At 42.3% G+C, this 21,513-nt stretch overlaps 1 protein-coding gene across 10 annotated transcripts in view; it reads left to right on the forward strand.

The window, feature by feature from the left end:
- The window catches only part of FOXP1 (forkhead box P1), a 574,868-nt gene that overhangs the window by 277,637 nt on the left and 275,718 nt on the right, over positions 1-21,513 (forward strand). The window contains exon 6 of one of the 10 annotated variants that reach the window (XM_046667622.1): positions 9,356-9,433. The exons of the other annotated variants lie outside the window; for them this stretch is intronic. The gene's annotated coding sequence lies outside the window, so the exon portion shown is untranslated. The remainder of the gene's footprint in view (positions 1-9,355; positions 9,434-21,513) is intronic. 10 annotated transcript variants of the gene reach the window in all.

Raw genomic sequence — 21,513 nt, forward strand, 5'->3', positions numbered from 1 at the left:
TAATTAGACTGGAGGAAAACAGGCTGAAAGAATGCTCCAGGATATGTTAAAGGTGGGAAAGGACAGGAGAAAAATGAAGGATAAGCATGAGAGGGTGGGAACTACTCTGCCAACTCGCAGGGACGCGGGCTGTGATGACCACGCCGCGTGGATCTCCGAGGGTGTGAGACACCCCCAGAAGCCTCACGTAGGTTTAGGCTCAAATGACTTTCTAATAGGTCTAAAAAATGTATTAATTTTAAAAAGTGTAGTGGGGTACTATTTTACCAGGTGGCTTGGATTCTGCTGTAGTGGATATCGGCTGATATTCCAGAATTGTGCCTCTCTTTGTTTTGTTTTCAATGTGCATCAAGGGCCTCTGATCATCTGATCCTGTCTGAAAGATGCCAGGGAAAGGAAAGCCCCCACAGGGGTATGTGAGAAGGGAAATGGGGATTTATTTTTCCAGCTGGCAAGGTTGTTGACTCTTAGTTCGCAAATGCAGTATCTTAGTTCGCAAATGCAGTGGCAAAAATCAACTGTTGCTTCTAGGGATTTACTATTTGTGGGGAAAAATAAAACAATGAAATTCCCTAAATATCTGTCAGGAGGGAATGGTTAAATTATGGGCCATCCCTGTGGTAGGGGTAGGGGACACATGGGGATATCACTGTGTAGCTACTAAAAAAGAATGTAGATCCCTATGTGCTGATCTGGAAATAGCTCTGATATACTAATTAAGTGACTAAGTGGGAAAATATACTACTCTTTGGGTAGAAGAGGGGGAAAAAGAAGTACATACAAAACACATATGATTGTATCTGTCTAGAAGATTTTTGGAAGAGAGAGATGAGATACTGGTAACAATGGTTGCCTTTGGGAAGGGAAACTGGTGGTGGGGGATGGAATTTATTTTCCCCATTTATCCCGTTAGTGCTGTTGGATTATGTGTTAGGAGTATAACACCCATTTGAGCATTCTTGTTCTGGGATGCCAAAGAGTGAAGTGTTATTACCTAAAGGCTAGCAAGCCCTCTGAAAAAGATCAGATACTGGATTTTGATATCTCTCTTTTAAATCCTTGCTTTTAGTCAATGTGAAAATCCAGTTGGGATTGCTGATTGATTTCAAAACCCAGTGAAAAGAAACAGTTGATTCAGCCCAGATCAACCGCATCCTCACTTTGGACTCACAACTCTGTATGGCTGGTCTCCTGTGTAATGCTAATTTATTTTATCAACTTCCATTATTTATATATCATCTAGAACATTTGTTTTAGTTGCATGTCATATGACACAGCCCATAATGGCTTAAGCCAAAAGGGACAGATTATGAAACTAAATAGGTCAGGTATAGTCCTGGCTGGACTTGATTTGAGCCCTAAAGCCTCATCTTTACATTTCTCCCCTCTGCTTTCTTTTGTGTTGACCCCATTTCTAATGGGACTCCCTTCCTGGTGGTGAGCAACTCCAACAGTTCCGTCCTTGCAATTTCTCAGCTCCCAGGGCAGCAGAGAAGGTCTCATCTGGTGTCCAGGCCATCAAGCATTTGCTCTCCAGGCTTCCTTTGGTCACATGCTTCTTGAGGGACCTCGAGGATCAGCTTTCACTTATCTTTACCTTCTGTTTGCTGTTTGCAGTGCAGTTAAAATTGATAAACCCCAAGGTCCTACTATATTCTGGGTTCCATAGGCCTGAAAACACTAAGATGAGTAACATATTTCTGTAGATCTTGGGGAGCTCATGGCATGTTAGAGAAGGTACGGAAGCTAACATGGAAATCATTTTGGATGTGAATTATTAGACTCAAAGGAATTCTAAGGAGGGCTCATCTTCACCTGGGAATATTAGCAGGAGATTCATGAGAAACGTGACACTGGAGTTAAGCTTCTGTGAGGGGTAGAACTTCATGCCTACAGATCAGAGGAGTAGGGCAAAGACATCGCAGTAGGAAAAGAGCATGAGCAGACAATTTTAATTTTCTTCAAGTTCTGTGTATCAGGCTTCAAGATGGCCAGTGCACCATCCTCTTCTTATCTTGTAGCCGCCCTCTATGACCAGACCTTCCAAGATAAACACTCAGTCCTCAGAATATTCGAGCATTTTATTTCGTTGCATTCGTTTGGCAGAAGCATTTGTGACTTTGTATTGTTATTTACTTCTCTCTCTTCCCCAGTTCGTTTTTATGCTCATTGTCTGGGCTGTACAATTAGTGCCCTATTATCAAGCAGTAGTCCCCCTGTTAACAAAGGGGTTGTGTTCCAAGGACACACTTTGTCATCAGAAACTTTGTGCTCGGTGAGTGAAATAATGGAGGCAGCCTCAAGCTGCATGCAAGGAAGACTGAAAGGGAGTTGGTACAGCATGAAAATATCAGCCAACTTTTGTGCTGGAAAACACAATACTGTAGTCTTGAACCTGACAAAGACAAGGACATTGGAGGAGGGAGGAAAGCAGCTTAATTTCTGGCTAAGGTAGTATGGAGGAAGGGTGAGGACCTGGGCGTGTATTAGAAGTTGGAGCCAAATTTTGTTACAGTGGTATTGGGGCCACGTGACACTGCTTCACACAAGCTAGACATGTATGAAGGAGGCCAGTGGCAAATAGAAAGCAAATCAGGATCTGATTGTTAGTTGGACTTGCCCTTTCGCAGCACCGCCTTGTAGGTCATTGTTGGAATCTGAGCTTGAATGCATGGCCCAGTCTTGGATCTAAGGGGCCTCTTTCTCATCCTTTACACAAAGGTGAATCTGGCCACTCTCAAGTGGGCCACGTGGGACCAGAAAGATGTACAACTTGCTCCCTCTGCTCATTGTAGAACAGAGAGGATTGAATGCGAAAGAGCGAGATGAATCTGCACCCGTGGGTGTGAGGCCTCTCCTTAGTCCCAATTTTAGTGAGAAGGGAGGAGACTCTCCTGGGGAGAGATCCAGAGAAATTTCCCTTCTCCACGCGCTGCATCTACCAAACCAAGGAAAACCATGGCTGTGATACAGTTATCTCCAGATCCGCAGATAAGCTAGAACTGAGCTCTTCCCTAGCCGTTCTGGAGTTACCCTTGAAAGAGTATCAGCAGGAACATTGGGAAGACATTTGTGAGCTCCGTTGATTCCAAACTCGAGTCAAAAAATGCACCGAAGTCAGACTGAATCTTTGTACTGGTCAGTGAAGGTAACCCTTTAATAAGGAGCAGAGCTCTTTGTCCTAGTTGGTCATCAAAAGCTAATATAAATATCTTCTCTTTGGCATAACATTTAAGTACAGCTCCTTAACATTAAAGGGTTGTCAGTCAGTGGAAATGAAAGACTGAGAGAGGAATTTCTAGTTTTGAAGGGGAACAGGGCACTGGAGACCCATGTGAGAAGATAGAGTTGGAGGGGCAGTGTGGCACACAGGTATGGAAACTTCTGGGTCTTCTCTACTGTTACTGAGGCCACTTTCTGCCACTTGTCGCATCCCTAGTATATTTTGAGACCCCAATATGTGTCCCATATTTGGGGGCAAGGACCATATTGATTTTGCTCACCAGTGTTGGATATAGTCCTACACATAGCCTCACGTGGATATTATGGTTGACCCACTCATGATGCAGAGGGTACTGCCAAGAGCAAGTTACAGATGTTATTTTTCATTTTCATTGTTACATAAATTTTCCCCAGTGATCTATTTATCAAGGTTTTACTCTTCACTCTCCTATAATTGAAGACTCTATTGCACAAAAAAAACCCATTATTCTATGTGTATAGAATGTTGATAGATATAATACTGCCTTGTTCAGGGGTTATTTTTTGGGTGTATGCTTTATCTTAAAGTCACTCTAAAATCCCAATGGGTAGAGAACCTGTCTTTTAAGAATCTTTTGACTCCAGATTTAGAATATATAATAGGTGCTTTATAATTGATTATTTCCCCAGTGACACTCTTAAGCTTTCTTGAGTAGAAGAACAATGTCTTATATTTATTCCTCTCCTCTGCCAGCGTTCTACACATAGTAGGTCTTGTCTTGGAGGCAGAGCTGTTTTTGAACAGCGGTGTTAATCAGACACCCTGTAAAATGTTGCTCCTTTCAATGCGTGGCTTTGGCCTTAAGCCCAGTGAAAGCGCATTAATGGTTATGAGTTTCTCTCTGTAAGGTTTTTCCTCTTTGTCTCCTTTCTATTTTTTGGTACATGAGCAGGCTCTGTCTCTTTGGGGAAGCAGCAGGCAGCTTCACTGAGTACAAATGTTATATCCACATGTGGAACATAGCCCCAGAGATAATCATACGTACCACTGATCCGTCAGTAGATTCTATTACGCATGTGGTTCTTTTATCAAAAGAATTAAGTTTTCTTGATATGTTAGAAAATAGTACTTTTTTGGCCAACTCTGGAATAGATGAATAGATGTTTTGGGCATCTGTCTAGATTGACAGCTTTGGATTGCTTTTTTTCCTGAATTTTGGTAATTCCAGCTTTGAGAGTGCATTTGCTCTTAAATTGTGTTTTCAAGTTATCATACTGTATTTGTGGACAGTAATTATTTCTTTTTAAAGTGAAATATATCCCCACACTTTTTTTCAAAAAATCTAAGTCTTTAAGAAACACTCATTGATTTTTTTTTTTTCTCTCTCTTCCCTACATATGTGTTTGAGTAGCAAAGATCCTCAGATGCATTTCTGTTGGAAAGAAGTATTCTTTAAATAGATGGGTGCAATAGAATAATCATGTCTTGTACTTGAGAAGATATCACTTGCCTAATGGCATAATAATTGATTTTTTTCACCCCTCGTCTCTTTACAATAACACTTTTTAAACCCCCAGAAAGAGCTGAAGATGAGACATGACAATCCAGGGAAATGTACTGGCCACTTCACCCATGCGCCTGATCCCTCTTGATAACTTTTCTGGGGCCTGATCAGTGGTTATCTGTCCTGTAAGAAATCCCAGATCAATCCAGTCACAATATATTGGACCCCAGCCCGGCTAAGACCAGGTTACAAGATAAAGCTCTCATGCCTCTTAGCTGTTAGGATGGAATTTCCGTTCATTGAAAGCATAAATCCTTTGCATAATATTTTTACCCTTGTTTTCTTCCTGCATGTAAACCTTCTTTGGTGCCTTCTCTCTTCTGCGGTGGGATTGACTTTTCAGATGAAAATTTGGGAGATAATTACTCCCCTCCTGCATTCCTGTGGCTGTAACAATGGCCAAGTCCCAGTGCCACTTTGATTTAAAAAATTTCCAGAGCGGCTTGCCTGTGTTGCCTTGGTCTGCCTTGTCTTAGAGGCAGATCATTTTTGCACATCAGTATTAACAATTCAAACACCCTGAAATGCTAATAGCACTAGTAAGCTTTTAATTCCATGGAATTTATTGCTTGCTGTATTTCCATGAATTTATAACGCTTTGATTCTTAAGAGCCCCATTTAATCAGTTTTGCCTGGCACCAACATAATAAACAACTTGCCGGTGAAAAAGTGCCACTTGGGGGAGGCTGCTAACAAGGAAGTTAAATGCTTCTGCCACTAGCAGTTTCTTCGCTGTATTTTTCATGAGCTGTAATGTACTTTGCTGGCTTCGGAGCGGTGGTTAAACACAGGACGACGAGCCCCGCTCCAACACTCAGAAGCTCAAATTTTGCTGGGTCTCTGCGAAAAGCACGGAAGAAACCAACGCTTTTAGCCTTATTTTTTTTTTCTCCTCCAGCTTAATGACTTCTAATACTTTTTCATTATCTTTACCTTAATCTCTTAGCATATGATTTATGGACTGGAATGGTGAGTGATATCAGTGGGCAAAAACAATTATTAGAGGCTGTTAAGGAACATTTATTGTTTATTTGTCTGCCTGTCTATAAAAGTACACATGATGGCCCTAATAGCAAAATATCAAATTATCAAGTGCTTTAAAGCAGAAAATGTCATTTGTTTCTCAAAACTGCACCAACTTTATATAATTGCCCTTTTAATTATCCCTAGTGGCCCATGAAATTTGCAAAACAGAGCATCAAAGGTTTGATTTACTTACATCTTGCACTTTGGCGGGATTCTTAATGAATATTGTTTAGTACTGATGCCGAGATGAAATTTGTAAATGTGTATAGTGAGGGACGTAGAAGCAGGCGCGAGTCTGGTAGTAAAACTGAATCAACTGGGTTCCTCAGGATGGAACAATATGGCCATATTCTTGGACCTAACATTCCGAAAAATCCTTTTTTATAGTGGAATTTTATTTTTGATTCAGGTCTGGGTGGATACAGATTAAGTTTAGTTTTTTAGTTTCTTTTTTCTGCCTAATTAAGTCATCTCATCATTACTTTCCTGGGGCCTTTGAGGGATAATTTGTTTGTTTCTCGGCGATTTTGGATTGGGGTCAGGTGCTGCTTCAGAAATCGCAGTCTATGAGATGACATTCAGAACGGGATCCCTAAAAGCTAGCCTTTTGCAGTTGCAGACCTGTGGGCTGATTTCAGACTGAGACTTTCTTAGCTCCCTGGAGCCCACTCTGAGTCTGAGGCCTCCTGGGACTGTTTTGGGTCAGCTTCCTTGAAGTTTGTGTGCAACGTAAAGTGCCATTAAGTGAAAAACTAAAAAACGACTCGTGAGTCGCTGTGAGCCCAGGAGGGGTGTGCATGGATGGTGCTGCAGTGTGAGTTTCGATCTCTCTGCAGTTACCTTCCTAGATTTTTGTCTTTTGTCTTTCATGCAGAGATGAAACACGGGGCTTATATCTTGAGTAACAAGCGTAGTAGTGATATAGGACATTGATAGGGAGACCCTGGAATTTGATTGCAGGCTAGTTCTCTGGGCACAGGAAGCTCTCTATTGGTTCTCATTGATAGAGATATTAAATAATCCTGGTGGGAAGGTGGACACCTGTGGAACATCACTTGTTAGGCGTCCCCGGGTTGACAGCGCACCAGAGATAACCGCCCAATGGGTGTGGCGTGCCTACTCGCATCTTCCTCGCCTGTTGATGAGACTGTCACGGGACAGAATCAGGACACTAACAGAACTGTATAAGAGTACATCTCTTATTTCCCCTGTATCTACCTGACTTGTCATTCAGTCGGAGGGGCCAGCACCATGTCTCCAGAAAACCATGTTGGTTGTTGCCTGGTAACTTGTTCTTCTCAGAGTGATGGTAAAAAGATTGTTTCCTCCCAGTATCTCCCCTGGTAGGGAATGGAAGAAGATCAGTATTAATTACTTGGCTCATCATTGTTGAAGGGGTGCTTCGTTACCCTCCCCACCTTTCGCAGTCTTCTGGGGCTTTTCCTGCCCCTTGGAAGCTCTGAAATAGCATTTGTCAGTTCTCAAGCACCTCAAGATACTTAGTCTTAAGTCCTTGTGATGTGACTGTATCTGACTTTCAGAATTATTTTCTGTCTCCTTCATCCAGTTGATGGCAATTTAGGAGTGGAAATCATTTCAAAATTATTAAATTGCAGGCATTTTTAAGCAGTCTGTTAGCCCTAACCACCAGAAGTAGAAATATTTGCCTGTTCCGACTTCTTTTGTCTTACACAGTTACGTCCCCTGCTCTTACTTATTGTCTCTTGCAAATTGTATCTCTATTCTTGCTTTTAGCTCCACGACCTTGTCCTTCCTTATACAATAGTTGTTGTTCTCGGTCCTCCACATCAGCAGTGTGATTTCTACCTGTCTGACATTTCCATTCGCAGACGCAGCTCTGTGCTGTCATCCTGCAGGCCTCTTGCGCACAGCCCTCGTGTCGGTGGCCTCGCTTTGATGCTTCGAGAGCATCTGCACGTTGGTCTTTTCCCTTTGGTTTTCCTTGGATTCTCTCCCATTTGGATCTCCTGTACACTACTTTAAACTTTCCTAGTACTGATTCTATTTTTCACATATATTTATGAAAGGAGGACCTCTCAGAAGGCAGGAGAGACCTGGGCCACTTCTATTACTTCAAGGCTGGTGATGTGCGAATGCGTAACACAAAGGTAAAACGGACTTAGGAGATTTATGGTAACTTCTCAATGTTTACCTTAAATAAGGTAATGTTTTCACACATGCACACAACATATAATGCAGTATAATAGCGTGCAGCACACGATTTACCCAAAATAGTGCTTCTGATGTATTTAGGTGATGCGATGCCATAATGGACCTCAAGGTTAAAATTCTTTGATGAAGGACTGAATGCAGTCCTCTCGTATTTCTGTGACTAGGGGGTTAAATCTGATTTAGAGAAAGCATTAAAAGTCCAAATTTGTGACCCTATGTGGATATGAGTCATAGTCTAGGTGACTTTCTTACATTCCCAATGCCTGTTGCTTTTCCAGGCACCTTACACTACTTACAGGCTACTTTCTTCCCTTCCTCCTGCCTTGCTGCTTGTTCAGGCTCTGCATCTATCCTTAAAGCCCTAACGAATTCTTCTTTGTTGTAAAAATTGAACCCACCATTTGGCAGGTTTCAGAACCAGCCGTGTCCTGCACTGTGTGCCTCGTTGGTCCACATGCTATCCGAGTCATTCCATCTCCGTGACTTCTTGCCCTTTGGAGACTCCTTCTCCACTTTTGGTGCCCTCACCTGTTTCCTGAGGTGTCAATGAGCTTCCTACCTTTTGATACCGGAAGCGCAGCCTTCGCTTCTCACCCCCTTCCTCGTACGTGATTCAGCTGAGGTTTATCTTCATGTGTTTGTTACTTTGTTCTCAGTTTCCTTCACACTTTATTGGTTCTTTTGGAGTCAGTCCATGTGATAGAATGTTCCTGTGCTCGTGCTTCTTGCCATAAATCGTCATGGCACCATTAACAAGCTCATAGGTGATTGGGATGATAGCTAGCCTGGGAAGCTAGAGTCTGCTTCTTTTCTACACTGTTCCATGTTTTCTGTTCTGTGCCCCTTTGAGAGAGACAGAGACAGAAACAGACAGATTATATGTCAAGTCAGCCCATTGCTGAGGTGTCTTTGTCTCATATCTGGCTGTTTCCTCTTAGGGGAAAACCTTCCAGTTGGCTCTCGAGGACTGGAGGTGAGCTGACAGATGAGAGACTGTTAGCAGTGGGTGCTGCTGATCTGTTAATGGATTTGCTTCAGGGCTAAGAGATTTCTGGAACTCAGAGCCTTTCTTTTGTTCAGTTCTTCGGTCATCTTTGATATCAGAGAGGCAGAATTCTCCCTTCTCTTTTTTTTCTGATGTCCTGTGCTCTATCTCCCAACTGATTTCTCACCCGGTAAATTGTGGCAGGTACCTGGAACCGTGCTAACGCAGTTCTCAATAAATTTGGCTGAAGGTGTTGCTTTTAGCTAAAGTTGTGGTTGTTGTTGTAGTTAAACCAAAGAGAAGTAGTCTAGAAATTTCTTGAGAAAGGAGAGAAGGTACAATTTATTGTTTTCTCTTTCTCTATTTTCTCGCCTCCCACCTCTAGATTCCTGGAGTTGGAGCTAGTACTTTATGGAGTACAGCTGGACTTACCCTGAAGCTTAGGGAGGGAGCTTCTGAATGTGTAAGTGATAAGGAGTGCAGTTTCTAGAATTAGATGAGCTGGGTCTTGCATCCCAGCTCACCAGCTTTCTCGCTGTGTGATCCTGTACAAGCTACTTGACCTCTCTGAGCTTCTCTTTCCTCATCTATAAAATAGGGAAAACTGTACCCATTTTAAAAAGTTTGCTGTGAGAATTAAATTCAATAATGAATATAAAAGCAGAGCCTGGTGCACAGTGAGCACTCAATAAATGTTACACAATTCCTGGTAAAGGACTATGATCAGTTGCATAATTCTGTACATCCAACTGAACTACAATGTGATAACTGTGTAATGGACAGTTTTGTGCTTCAGATCCAGAGTAGAGGCTGATGACGAGAACCCTGGGGACCTCCCTGCCCTCGAACACAGTGTTCAGCAAACCAGCCAAGGAGGACTGAGGGATGGGTGCCAGAGCAATTAGAGAATCCAACCAGATCCCCTCTAAGTGCAATGTTTTCAGAGTTGTTAGCCCTTAAAGATTGAACTAATTTCCCTAAAAGACCATTCATGGCTCTCCATTCCCAATGTCAAGATTCTGTGGGTCTTGCATTTCTCATCCTCATTTGACTACGTTCTGGAATAACAGATTTTGTATTTGTTGCAGTTCACTACAAATACTCCATGGGTCTTCGGAATTGATGTGTTTTGGAAAATATCACTTTTGTTTGCTTTGCTGTCAGAGCACAATAGCCTATTCTCTCTAAAAGTCACTCCAGCACGAGTCTCCAGGACTGTTGGGTGTCCATGATAAGGTGGCAAGCACGGGTGGCCTTGATCTTGGGGGCACCAATGCAAAAATTACATTGAGGATTAAATTATCCATTGGGTATAGATTCCCAAATGTTTTTTCCTCTTAAAACTGTCTCGGGATGTATAACTCGTAGTCATATGGAAGCGTTAAAGTCACTGAATGAGATTTTTCTAGACAGTTGCCTTCTCAGAATTTGGGTTTCCTTCGAGTGTATTCAAGCTAGTTATTATTAAAGAGTTTTGCGGTGTAGCTTTGAAAAGGGACTATATCTTCCCCAAGGAGTAGCTTATGTGTGACTAGAAGCTGGGTAGGTGGAGCAGCTTTATGTAGAGACATAGGTAACTTTGACTTTTCCACAGACGATTCTTCTAACTTTCAGATTAGGTTAGGCTCTCTGATTATAGGTTCACACAGCATCCGGTATTTTCCCCTAGCACTTACAATGATGGGTGATTCTTTTTGGAGCTGTTCTTTTAGCATGTGTATGTACAAAGATGGCAAGTTCCTGAATAGTCAGGAACGCTATTCACGTCTGTTTGCCCAGCACGTCACAAAGGATCTGGCACATGGTCGGACTTGATATACAAATTTATTGAACACTGGTTGAGTAGGAAGAGCAGGCGTTTTTATTCTTGCCTTACTGAGAATTTTCCATAACTGGCTATGTTTCAATTAGGATTGAATTTGGATGCACTAAACAGAAACCTGACTACAGTGTCTTAATCCAGGAGTTGGCAAACTTTTTTTTGTAAAGAGCCTGACAGTAAATATTTTAGGCTTTTGCAGGCTATGCAATCTCTGTCGCAACTCCCCAACTCTGCTGTTGTGACATGAAAGCAGCTATAGACAATGCCTAAATCAATGGGCGTCGCTATGTTCCAGTAAAACTTTGGGCAAACAGCCTCCAGATTTACCCTAAAGGCCACAGTTTGTAGTCCCCTGGCTTATTCAAATGTCGGGGGGAGTTTTGGGGGGGCGGTAATTCTGTTTAACAAAACAGGAAGTCCAGAAGTAGGCCCTTCAAGGCTGGTGCACTGGTCAAGGGAGTCCCCCAAGACTGAGCCCCTCCTTGCTTGTCAGTCCACCATCTTTAGCATATGGTCTGATGGTCACAGAGTGGCCCCTGTACCTTTAGACATCAAGGGTGTGTTTCCAGCAGGAAGGAAGGGAAAGAGCAAGGGACCAAGTTGTTTCTTCTCTCCAGATTTTGCTTCTTTGTGAAATAAACTATATCTTCCTGGACTTGCTTTCCTACTTTGGAAGGAACGTTCTTCCTTTGGACGTCTGTCTATATCTCATCGGCCAGGGCTGTGTTTCAGGGCTACTTTCTGTGACGAGAGAGCCTGGAAATGAAAATATTTTAATTGAGCTCATTGCTGCCCAAACGAAACTGGGATTCTGGTGCTGAGGGAGGAGGGCGACTGGAGATTGCTTATGCAACTGGCAGAGTCTGCTTGCTGTGGATTTGAAACTGTCCCCCAGCTCCCCCTTCCTCCCCAACTACTTTCTATTCAGGGTTAATTATGTTATGTATTAAGCAAAAGAGGCCCTGGTTATGCACCTGTTTGGCAGATTCAAATCTCAGCAGTTCTGCTCACTGCCCTGGTGACTTTGACCTCAGTTTTCTCTACCTTAAAATGGGGAACAAGAGTGGTACCTACTCTGAAGTTGAGAGGAAGTTTGAGAAGGTATATGAAGCCCTTAGGACTGTGCCAGCAGGTGATAAACACTCAGTAAATAGTACATGTCATCATTATCACTACCATGAATATACAGATTACGTTTTTGTCTCCATTTGCTCTTACTATCACAGAGATTGGCTGACCCTGTAGCCCAGTTGTTAAGTTCGGGACACTCCACTTTGGCAGCCCAGGTTCTGTTCCTGGGTGCAGACCTATACCACTCGAGGTGGCCATGCTGTGGCAGTGACCCCCATACAAAATAGAGGAAGATTGTCATGGATGTTAGCTCAGGGTGAATCTTCCTCAGCAAAAAACAAAAAGAAAGGAAAAACAGAAGAAAATGGAGAAGAAATGAATATAAGCTTTCCAACTATTATAAAATGTAGGAAGGATTGGGGATGTTCTTTCTGTAGCTATAGGCATTCCAGAAGTTTGTGAGCTTTTAAAAACTGACAGCCCCCCCCCGCCCCCCCCCACCCCGTTAGACAGTAAAGTTTGCGATAAACAACAATAGAACAATAAAAATTAAATTCCCAAAACCCTAACTATGGTCACACTCTCCCAGCAGCTGTTGAAGTTCTCAGCCTTCATGGTATATGCATAGATGAGGTTTTGTTGTTTTATTTGAGGTTTTAAACATATTTAAATCCCTCTGGGCTGGTATTTCACGGGCCGGAAGTCTGACTCTGTCAAAGGCTGAGTTGCCTCTGTGCTGTGTACACAGCAGAGAACTCCTGCTTTATCTCCTGTCCCTGCCCTACTGTAACCAGTGCAGGTGTGGGCAGAGGTGTTCTCAAGAGCAGAAAGGTGGGAGACGCCGACTTGCTGTGATCGTCCTGATTTTAAGTGAGTCTCTTTGGGGGTTTCCTTAACTCTTCAGCACTGGGTGAGAAGTCCTTTCTGCGGTGCCCCGGGCATGTCTGCATTTGCCTTACAAGGGCTAGCCATTTTGCAAATGGAGTCTGGAGGCCACCCAAAGAATCAGGCCTGGGGCTCATGAACCCGGCACCGTTGCCATGGCTCAGGGTTCACTAGGTCAAATCATGGAAGCGAGAACCTTATTGAGAGAACACTTGTAAGTTGTGTTTCTAAACCAGTCACAATACTACAGTAACCACCCAAGTGTCATTTTTAAAAAGCAAAAGCCAAGCCTCAAATTAGCAGAGCTCCAGCAGAAATCTCTTCTCCAGATCCATTACGCAGGAGATGAGCTGGGTAAATACCGCAGACTCTCCCATTTAGACTCTGACCCTCGCTCAGAAAGGGGAGTGATTCGTTTCCCACGTTGGTTCCATGCCCACCTTTTTGCGAACCTTTTAATTTAAAAGAGACAGTGATTAATGATGCTTTTGATCCGCTGACTTTTTTTTCTTTTAAAGGGCAGCCTCTTTCTTTTCTACATAAATTTGATGTTGGAAGTAAACCATGAGTATAAAAATTATATTGCTTATTTATTTCTGGTTGTGTTAGGCATCCACTAACCCTCTTTCCCCCAGCCGCAAGCTTTGATCGTCACGGTGCAGGCTGGTTCTTATCTTTTTTGTGGTGTTAGCATTCAGTGTTTAGTACATGGTAGGGGTTTGACAAATATTTGTTGAGTGAATACATGGATGAATGAATTGATAAATGATACTTAATAATCAGGACTTGTGTGGAGGGCAGTTCCAAAAGGATATTTCCAGATACGATGTGCGCCTTCTTACTGAGAAATGAGAAATATTCTGTAGGCTGTGTGGATGGGCTTTGTTTTTTTTAGGAAGGTTAGCCCTGAGCTAACTACTGCCAATCCTCCTCTTTTTGCTGAGGAAGACTGGCCCTGAGCTAACATCCGTGGCCATCTTCCTTTACTTTATATGTGGGGCGTCTGCCACAGCATGGTGTGCCAAGTGGTGCCGTGTCCGCATCCAGGATCTGAACCGGCGAATCTCGGGCCGCTGAGAAGCAGAACTTGTGAATTCAACCGCTGCACCACCTGGCCGGCCCCTGGATGGGCTTTGTTTTGAACCTGTGATGATCCAAATTAAGGTGGTTCGCTGTGGACCATATTTCTGCCTGGTACCCTTGGTAGTAACATTGGTGTTTCTTGCCTGGGCAGGAGATCAGGCCACCAAACGCAGAGCCATTTTGAAGTTTGTGAATATTTTCACCGTCATCCTAGACTACTTCTTAGTAATCCCAGCTTTAGTCTCCAGAGCTTGGTAACCTGTCTTGCTATTCTGTGCTTCTTTTATTGTGGGGATGTAGATGTCAGTAACTAAGAAGGGGACAAATATTGTATTAATCACAGCATTACATCAGATCTTAGCAAATGTAGGTTCTGGTCCAATTCTTTCAGAAATAAGAATCTTGTTGGGGATGGAGGCTTTACCATTTTGCTCAATTTTATGTTTTCTTCCTTAAATATGTAAAACTGCAAGTATTGGTCTTAGTTCCAGGTTGCGGAACTAGAAACTAAAGTTCGAAAGAAAATGGAAAACTAAGGTTTTTTAAATAATGTGTTTTATACTGTGTTGAAAACTTAGTGATAATTTACAAAAAGTGGCATCATTTGTATACTTTGTTAAGTATAGAATGCAGTCTGAAGCTTAATGTGCTGTGAGATAATTATTTGGACTCTCCGGCAGCTTTGCGAGGGTCCTATATTACTTTAAAAGATATAAATGACAGGTTGTGTAACTCCCTGCTTTCTTACCTTGAACTATCTTTTCGGGCTCTTTTTTGTTTCACCTTAATGTGCTCAGGGAACTCCTGCGTAGCTTAAAAGGACACCCAAAGGAAAGAAATGCCGTTAGTGGTTTAACAAATTCCAAACTTTATTAGCAATTTATGCTTAGAAGGGCAAGTGGCGTATGGTGGAAAGCTCATGGCACCATGAGTTGATGTACCTCAACTCTGATCCAGGTCTGCCCCAGCTTCTGGTCATGTGCACAACTGCCCACTTCACTCATTCTCTATGATGCATTTCTGCCCTGTGAGGAGCAGATTTCATTTTAAATTTAGGTGACCCAGAGAGGCTACTCAGTGTCAGGTTCTTACATTAAGGCGCATTTTTGCTCATATTTTCAATGTGGAAATAAAATACATCAACTGGATCGTACATTTTGATCCTCAAAACTTTTCTCATGCCCAAATCTTGTGTCATCTTTGAATTATTGTTGCCTTGTGTTTTGCTCTTACTATTCACTTTCTTTTGAGTTCCAGTCTTATTTTCACCCCAAATTATGGGTTAAAAAGGTTAGTCCAAATATGGTACAGAAATAATTAAATTAGTTAACATTGCATATCGTGTTTAGGAATGTATGAACACTTAACAGACTCTATCCAAAAGTGTAAAACACAAATGATGGACAGTAGTTGACAAAAATGAACTGTCACATAAATTCTTGCACAAAACATGGCCAAAATGGCCCTCTGCTTAAAACAATAACAACAAAAAGCCTGGCGTGCCAGGTTCCTTGCATCCCTTCCCCTTTTTCTAAATCTTAGTTCCCTGCTGCCCCTTCCTCACCTCATCCTCCACCTGCCCTACCTAATTGGGTGGCATCCTGAGCCTCCAGCAGGACTCCCTGCCCCCCTACCCTCCAACATTGCTCACTTGTGGGCCTGATCCAGGCTCCCTTGTCATAAGGGGCTTGGATGTAACTCCACATAGCAAAACACTCCTCATGGTGTGTGTTGGTTAATATGTAGTTCTAAGTGATAGACGCCATCTTGTATCAGACATGTCATTGATTTGTAAGCATTTTTGTTTTATCACACACTTATTTCTATGAGTTTTTCTTCTTACCGATGTTCATCCACAAACCATCTAGTCCATCTGTAGAAAACTGGCAGCTGACTGGAGTCAGCCCCTTTTCCCAGGTGCCATGGGGTTCTGTTTTCTTCCAACATAAGGATCATAGAATTGGGAATGTAGTCAACTGGGACCCTGGGACTGGTTCTGTGTCATCCTTGGAAGATAATAACAAGAAAAACAATAAGAATAATAGCAGGAAACATATATGGAGCATTTGGTGTGTGCCAGGAGCCATTCTGAATCCTTTGTGTATATCTTCTCCTTTAGTCCTCCTAACAACCTTATAAAAAACTCCTGTTCTTGACCCCATTTTATAGATAATAAAACTAAGACACAGAGAGGTGAATGAAGTAACCTCAGAAGTTCACATAGGGGTGTATCTGGGCATTGAGCCTGGGCTCTCCCGGTATCTACTGGAAGGCTTTGAATGACACGCTCACTCTCATGGGGCATTCCATTCTTAGACAGGGCTATTGCTTGGAAGGTTTCTCTGGTCCAGATCCACTTTGTGAATGTTATCAGTGACAGTTCTGGACACAGAATCATTTCGGTTCAAAAAAAATAAGTTCCCAGACTTAAAGTCTAATCAGAGCTTTCCCTTTTTCTCCATTCTCCTTCCACATCCTTCCAGTTGCCAAATTCTGTTTATTTAGCCTCTAAAGTCTCTCTCCTGCTTTCTGTTTTTCTGCCATTGCCTTCCTAACAGTAGAATGAAGACTTGGCTCCTTAGCATGGCTTTCAAGGCCCTTCATACCCTGACCCTATTCTGTCCATCTTCTGTCCCTCTAGTCTAGCCTTCCACAGAATGACCGGGTGCCTCTTGTGGGACTGGCTCTCCTCTGGGAGTTAAGGATAGACACAGGAGTGATAGATTCCAACTTGGTCCCTGACCTTGGGGAGCTTACATGAGACCACTTAGTCTACCCTGTTTATGCCCTGCCCTTGACCTTGTGCAGCTCATGTTATTGCTTCCTTTAGCTTTCGATGCCAATCCTCTTCTCTCCCTCCCCCCACTCCCCTACCTATTAACATCCTACTCACCCTTCAAGGCTTGGCTCGCATATCACTTCTCTGAAGCCTTTTCAATTTAACCCAGGCTGTGTGACTCACTCCTTTGTCTGGGCTCCCACAAGTGTGTGTTTGTATTTCATTATAACCTTTGTTCAAGTCTGCTCTGTATTTTATTGTGTTCTTTTCAGAATTGAAAGCCGCAAATTCTTGCCTGAAGGGAAGAACCTGTGTAACTTATTTTTATGTGCCCTAGAGCACACTAGCTAGATATCTAGTGTGTGCTCCACGGATGTTATTAAGCACAGCAGTAATAATTATCATTTTGTTGAGGGCCTACTGTACATCAAGGCAGCTAGATATTTTGTGTTTATTGTCAAGTTTGCATCTGCCAACCAGTTTGCTGTGGCTCCTGGAAGTCCAGAGTGAGAATCCACCTCCCTTCAACAGATACTCACATGGCTCAATTTCTTCATCTTTCCACATCCTGGAAACTTCCTCTGTTTACTCACATCTTCTTTTTATCCATTCCATATTTTTTTAATATCTCTAAAACTGTACTGCAGAAAACTGGAAAGAAGATTCCTGATTTTCAGATTTGGACACTGGTCTTTTTTTAATAAGCATTGGCCAAAATTTTATGTTGAATTTAGGAACAGCCACATATAACGTATAGGGGCACCGTATCACATATTGTGAATTATCTTGAGCTCGAATTCAGTCAGCTCAGCTTCCTCCTGTGAACCAGTGTCAGGCAAGGATCTCCCCATCATATTGGTTGAGTTCTTTGGTTGCAAGCAACAGAGATTAACCTAAAGGGAAAGGATTTTTTGGAGGAATAGCCAGTAGCTCATAGAACAGACAGAAGTTTGGGAAAGGATAGCAAGCAGGACAATTCCAGTATACAGGCAACTTGAATGAATTGAACAGCTTGTCACCATCACTGCTGAAATCATTGCTCCCCAAATATTTTTCTCTCCTTACACCAGTCTGCTTAGATGAATCAGAGGGGCTTAGTTTGTGTCACGTGTCTACCCCGTTGCTATAAGAGGGCAGGGGACCTTGGTTGAGGAGTCCCACCCTGCTTGCAACAATTGGGGAAAAAGGTAATTCCCCAAAGGAAAACGGAGTGAGAATAGATTCTGGATAGCTCCCCCAAATTCAACAAATACCAGCTATCCCAGAATTCTAATGAATAGTAGAGTTTATTGGAGAGAGGTGCAGAGTTTTGCTCTATAAATAAAGCCCCACCTTTTGTAGCTTTAGCCTGTCTTTCCAGCCAGGATGGTGACTCTGTCACTGACGGTATCAGGAAACTTCCAATTTTGCATCACAGCAAGTTTGATGAGCCCACCTTTATCTTGTGTAGCTTCATCCAGTGTTTAAGTTACTGTGAAAGATGTAATAACAGACCCAGACCTGTAACTAGCTTACTACTGAAGACCTTTCTCCAGCAAGTCCTAATAAAACCCAAGCTCTAAAAACCCATCATCAAATAATAAAAGAGAAATAGAGTAAATGCACAATTCATGAGATTAATATAGAGCGGGAAGACAATCTTTTTTTCCCCTAATAATCTTTACTTTTATATCCTACTTTATGGGGGTGCTGTTTAATTTCACGTTCATTTACTTTAATTACTTCTCACGTATAGTTTGCGGGGAAGTTTGCCATTTTCCAACATCTAAAAGATGGCTTACTCGAGTTTCGTTTCAGACCCTGTTAGAATTAATATATAATAAAAACCAATGTGTATATTTCTCATTTTTCACCTCGAAGGAGTATTCATCGTAATAGAATCAGTTTTTCCGGGGAGATTTTATCAGACTTACAAGTCAAATTAGTCGGATGCATTTCTTCTGCTAATAAACAGGGAACCCTTACCCTGGAAGCATCTCCGCACTGAATTCCAATAATCCAGTGCTCCCTTGCCTCGAGGAGTCAACCTGTAAACGACCCAGGAATCAAAACATAAATTTATTAGCCTAAAAGGAGATTGTTAAGATGAGGGAATTTAAGAGGAGAAAAGTGAAGAGAGGTCATAAAATCAGAATATAAATATTGGATATGTGTTAGATTAAAAAAAAATTTAGAGGGATAGGCTTTGTTCTCCCCCACTCCAAGCAACATGTTTTTGGGGGACAAATTTTTATGTGTTTTTAATTGCATTTATTTGGGTGTGGCACATGAGGATAATGCAAGATGGATAAGGGGCTCTTATATGCTTACCCAGAAGAGGCGTGTGTTTCTCCTTTAGGAGATAATTGCAGTTGTCTAGGATCCGGCCACGCTGGACAGTGACTGCTTTGATCACGCCCTCCGTTTTGATTTGCCTCCTGATCTGTAGGTCCAAGGTTAATTGTGGGAAGATTTTGGCCATGAAACTATGACAAGCCCTTACACGGATGGAAAGGAGGTACAGTTTCTTTCAAGTGCCTTTATTGGGGGCAGTATGATCACTGACTCATTGGTTCTTGAGATGAGTTTGTTCCAAATCCTCCTTTAAGTTTAATCCAAGCTTCTGTGACCTTCTCAAGCTTCTTGTTCACAAGTCTTTCAAATGTTGAGATGCTGGGCATTTTGTCGAGTTCATAAGTGAGAAATGCTTTCTTCTCTCTCTGAGACAGGGCCGATCTGGCCGTACGGAAGAGGTACAAACCTGGATTTCCCTTTACGCCGTGGATAAGATCTGCTGTAGTGAAAGATGCAGGTGAATAGATTGCTTAGGCAGGAGCTGTGGGAATGCAATGGATAAATGACAAGAGAGGAATTTTTCAGGGCTAATGGCAAAGCCCTCTTCAGTGTGTAGTTGAAATTCACCTTCTCTAGTCTTTTTGCAGAAGATGGAGAATAAAAATGGTTATGATTGATGAAGCATTCAGTGTATATCTAACTGTAAGTCGGACTAGAGGGACTTGTAAATCACCCAAATGAAAGATTGCATTATCAGGAACATTAATATGTAACAGTTAAGTATGTCATTGCTTATCATAAGTCCTGGCATTCACAGGGCTCCGTGAGGCTAGCCAACCAAAAAGAAAAAACTTTTTAGCAAACGCCAGGCCACAAAACCTCTGTGTTTGAGGCCAGCCCAGTGATCATGACTCTTAATGGGTTATTTACTTCGGTGTTCCCAAACCATCTGTAGATTGTAGTCTCACCATAGGGGCTTAAAGATTTCCCCTGAGATATTATTGGGAAGAGAAAGGTAGGGTGGAAACCAGGGGGAAGCATTTATTCCCCGTGAGAAGAGGAAGTTAGGGAGGAGGAAAAATAGTAAACAGTGACTTATTAAGGGCGTGGAGGGTTAGGGTAGTTAAATGTTTAGAAAATTTTTTATTTCTTATAGATCTGTTGCCATTTACGTGGTTGACAAATTAGCAACTGTTAGAAAACCATTTCAAGAGGGTGGAAATTGGATCATTCTTATCTTTTTTATCTTTTGAAAAAAGTAATGCCTTTTCCTCCAATTTCCATATTTCCGTATGAAAATATATGAATGTTAATGTTACATGTGTTAACATTTTTCAGGGAGCACATACTTTTCTGCCTTTTTTTCATTTAACATGTTTATTGTGCAGGCATATATCCGCTGTTGCTCTGATTATCTGTCTCTCAACCGTAACATGAAGCCCAGCACCATTTTAGTCGGGTGAATTCATTAATATTTTAAAAAATTGTAATAGGTGCATCACATCAGAAGTAAATCTTTAGTTATTTGTAGAGGGATTCGAGATGGGGAAAACCAAGGAATGGACATTTATTGAGTACCTAGTACATGCCGAGTACTATGCTAGACACTTCGCAGTCATTTTGAATTCATTATCATTCAGTATTGATGATGATGATGATAGTTAACAATTATTGAGCACTTACTATGTACTAGGTCAGAACTTTGACAGGTATCTTCTCATTTAATTCTCACCACAACGTAAAAAGGTCAAATACTTCTATTCTTTCCATATTATTGATGGGAAACCTGAAGCTCAGAGAGGTCAAGCTAGTAACTCAAGATCACACAGCCAGGAGTTATAAAGCCAGGCTGGCTAATGGTTTTTCATTACCCTAAGCTGCATGCCACCTTGCCATGCCACGCTCCTCACACCTATGTATATGTTGCATGCATCCACTACGCTAACCTGCCTCCCCATATTTCCAAGCTATTTTTTCCTAACCTATGTTTCCTTTTTACAACTTCCCCAGAAGTTTATTTTTACCTTTCTTTTACATCCGTGATAAAACATTGGGGGAATCCATGAGCACTACGTGTGGCTGGCTTTATCCCATTCCATCCAGGGCACGGAGATAAACAGCACTAAAGTGACATCTTTGCCTGCTCGGATGGTGACTTCTGTGTGGATGCTGCTGTCACCTCTCAGGGAACATTCTTATCCATTGCAGGATGAGCCAAAGAATCCTTTCACCAAGGCACAGCTCATATGACTGTGTGTGGCCTGTGCTCTGAACCCAGGCTGCTACTGTTTTGTGTTAGAACAAGAAACGTTTGTCACTCAGTTGGGGTTGTCCACATGTTGCAGTTGGGGCCATGCATGTAACCATTTCCCTACTGGTGGCCAAGTTTTCTGTGATAGCTGTTGGCCTAGGACATTTTCTTTCACCTCTCTCTGCTTCTGTTTCTTCTCCTCAAAAATTGGGATAATTGGGGGCCGGCCCAGTGGCATTGTGTTTAACTTTGTGTGCTCTGCTTTGGTGGCCCGGGGTTCACCCGTTCAGATCCTGAGCCCAGACCTACACACCACTCATCAAGCCATGCTGTGGCGGCATCCCACAGAGAAGAACTAGAAGGACTTACAACTAGGAT

Source organism: Equus quagga, chromosome 1 (genome assembly GCF_021613505.1).
Source record: "Equus quagga isolate Etosha38 chromosome 1, UCLA_HA_Equagga_1.0, whole genome shotgun sequence".
NCBI lineage: Eukaryota > Metazoa > Chordata > Mammalia > Perissodactyla > Equidae > Equus > Equus quagga.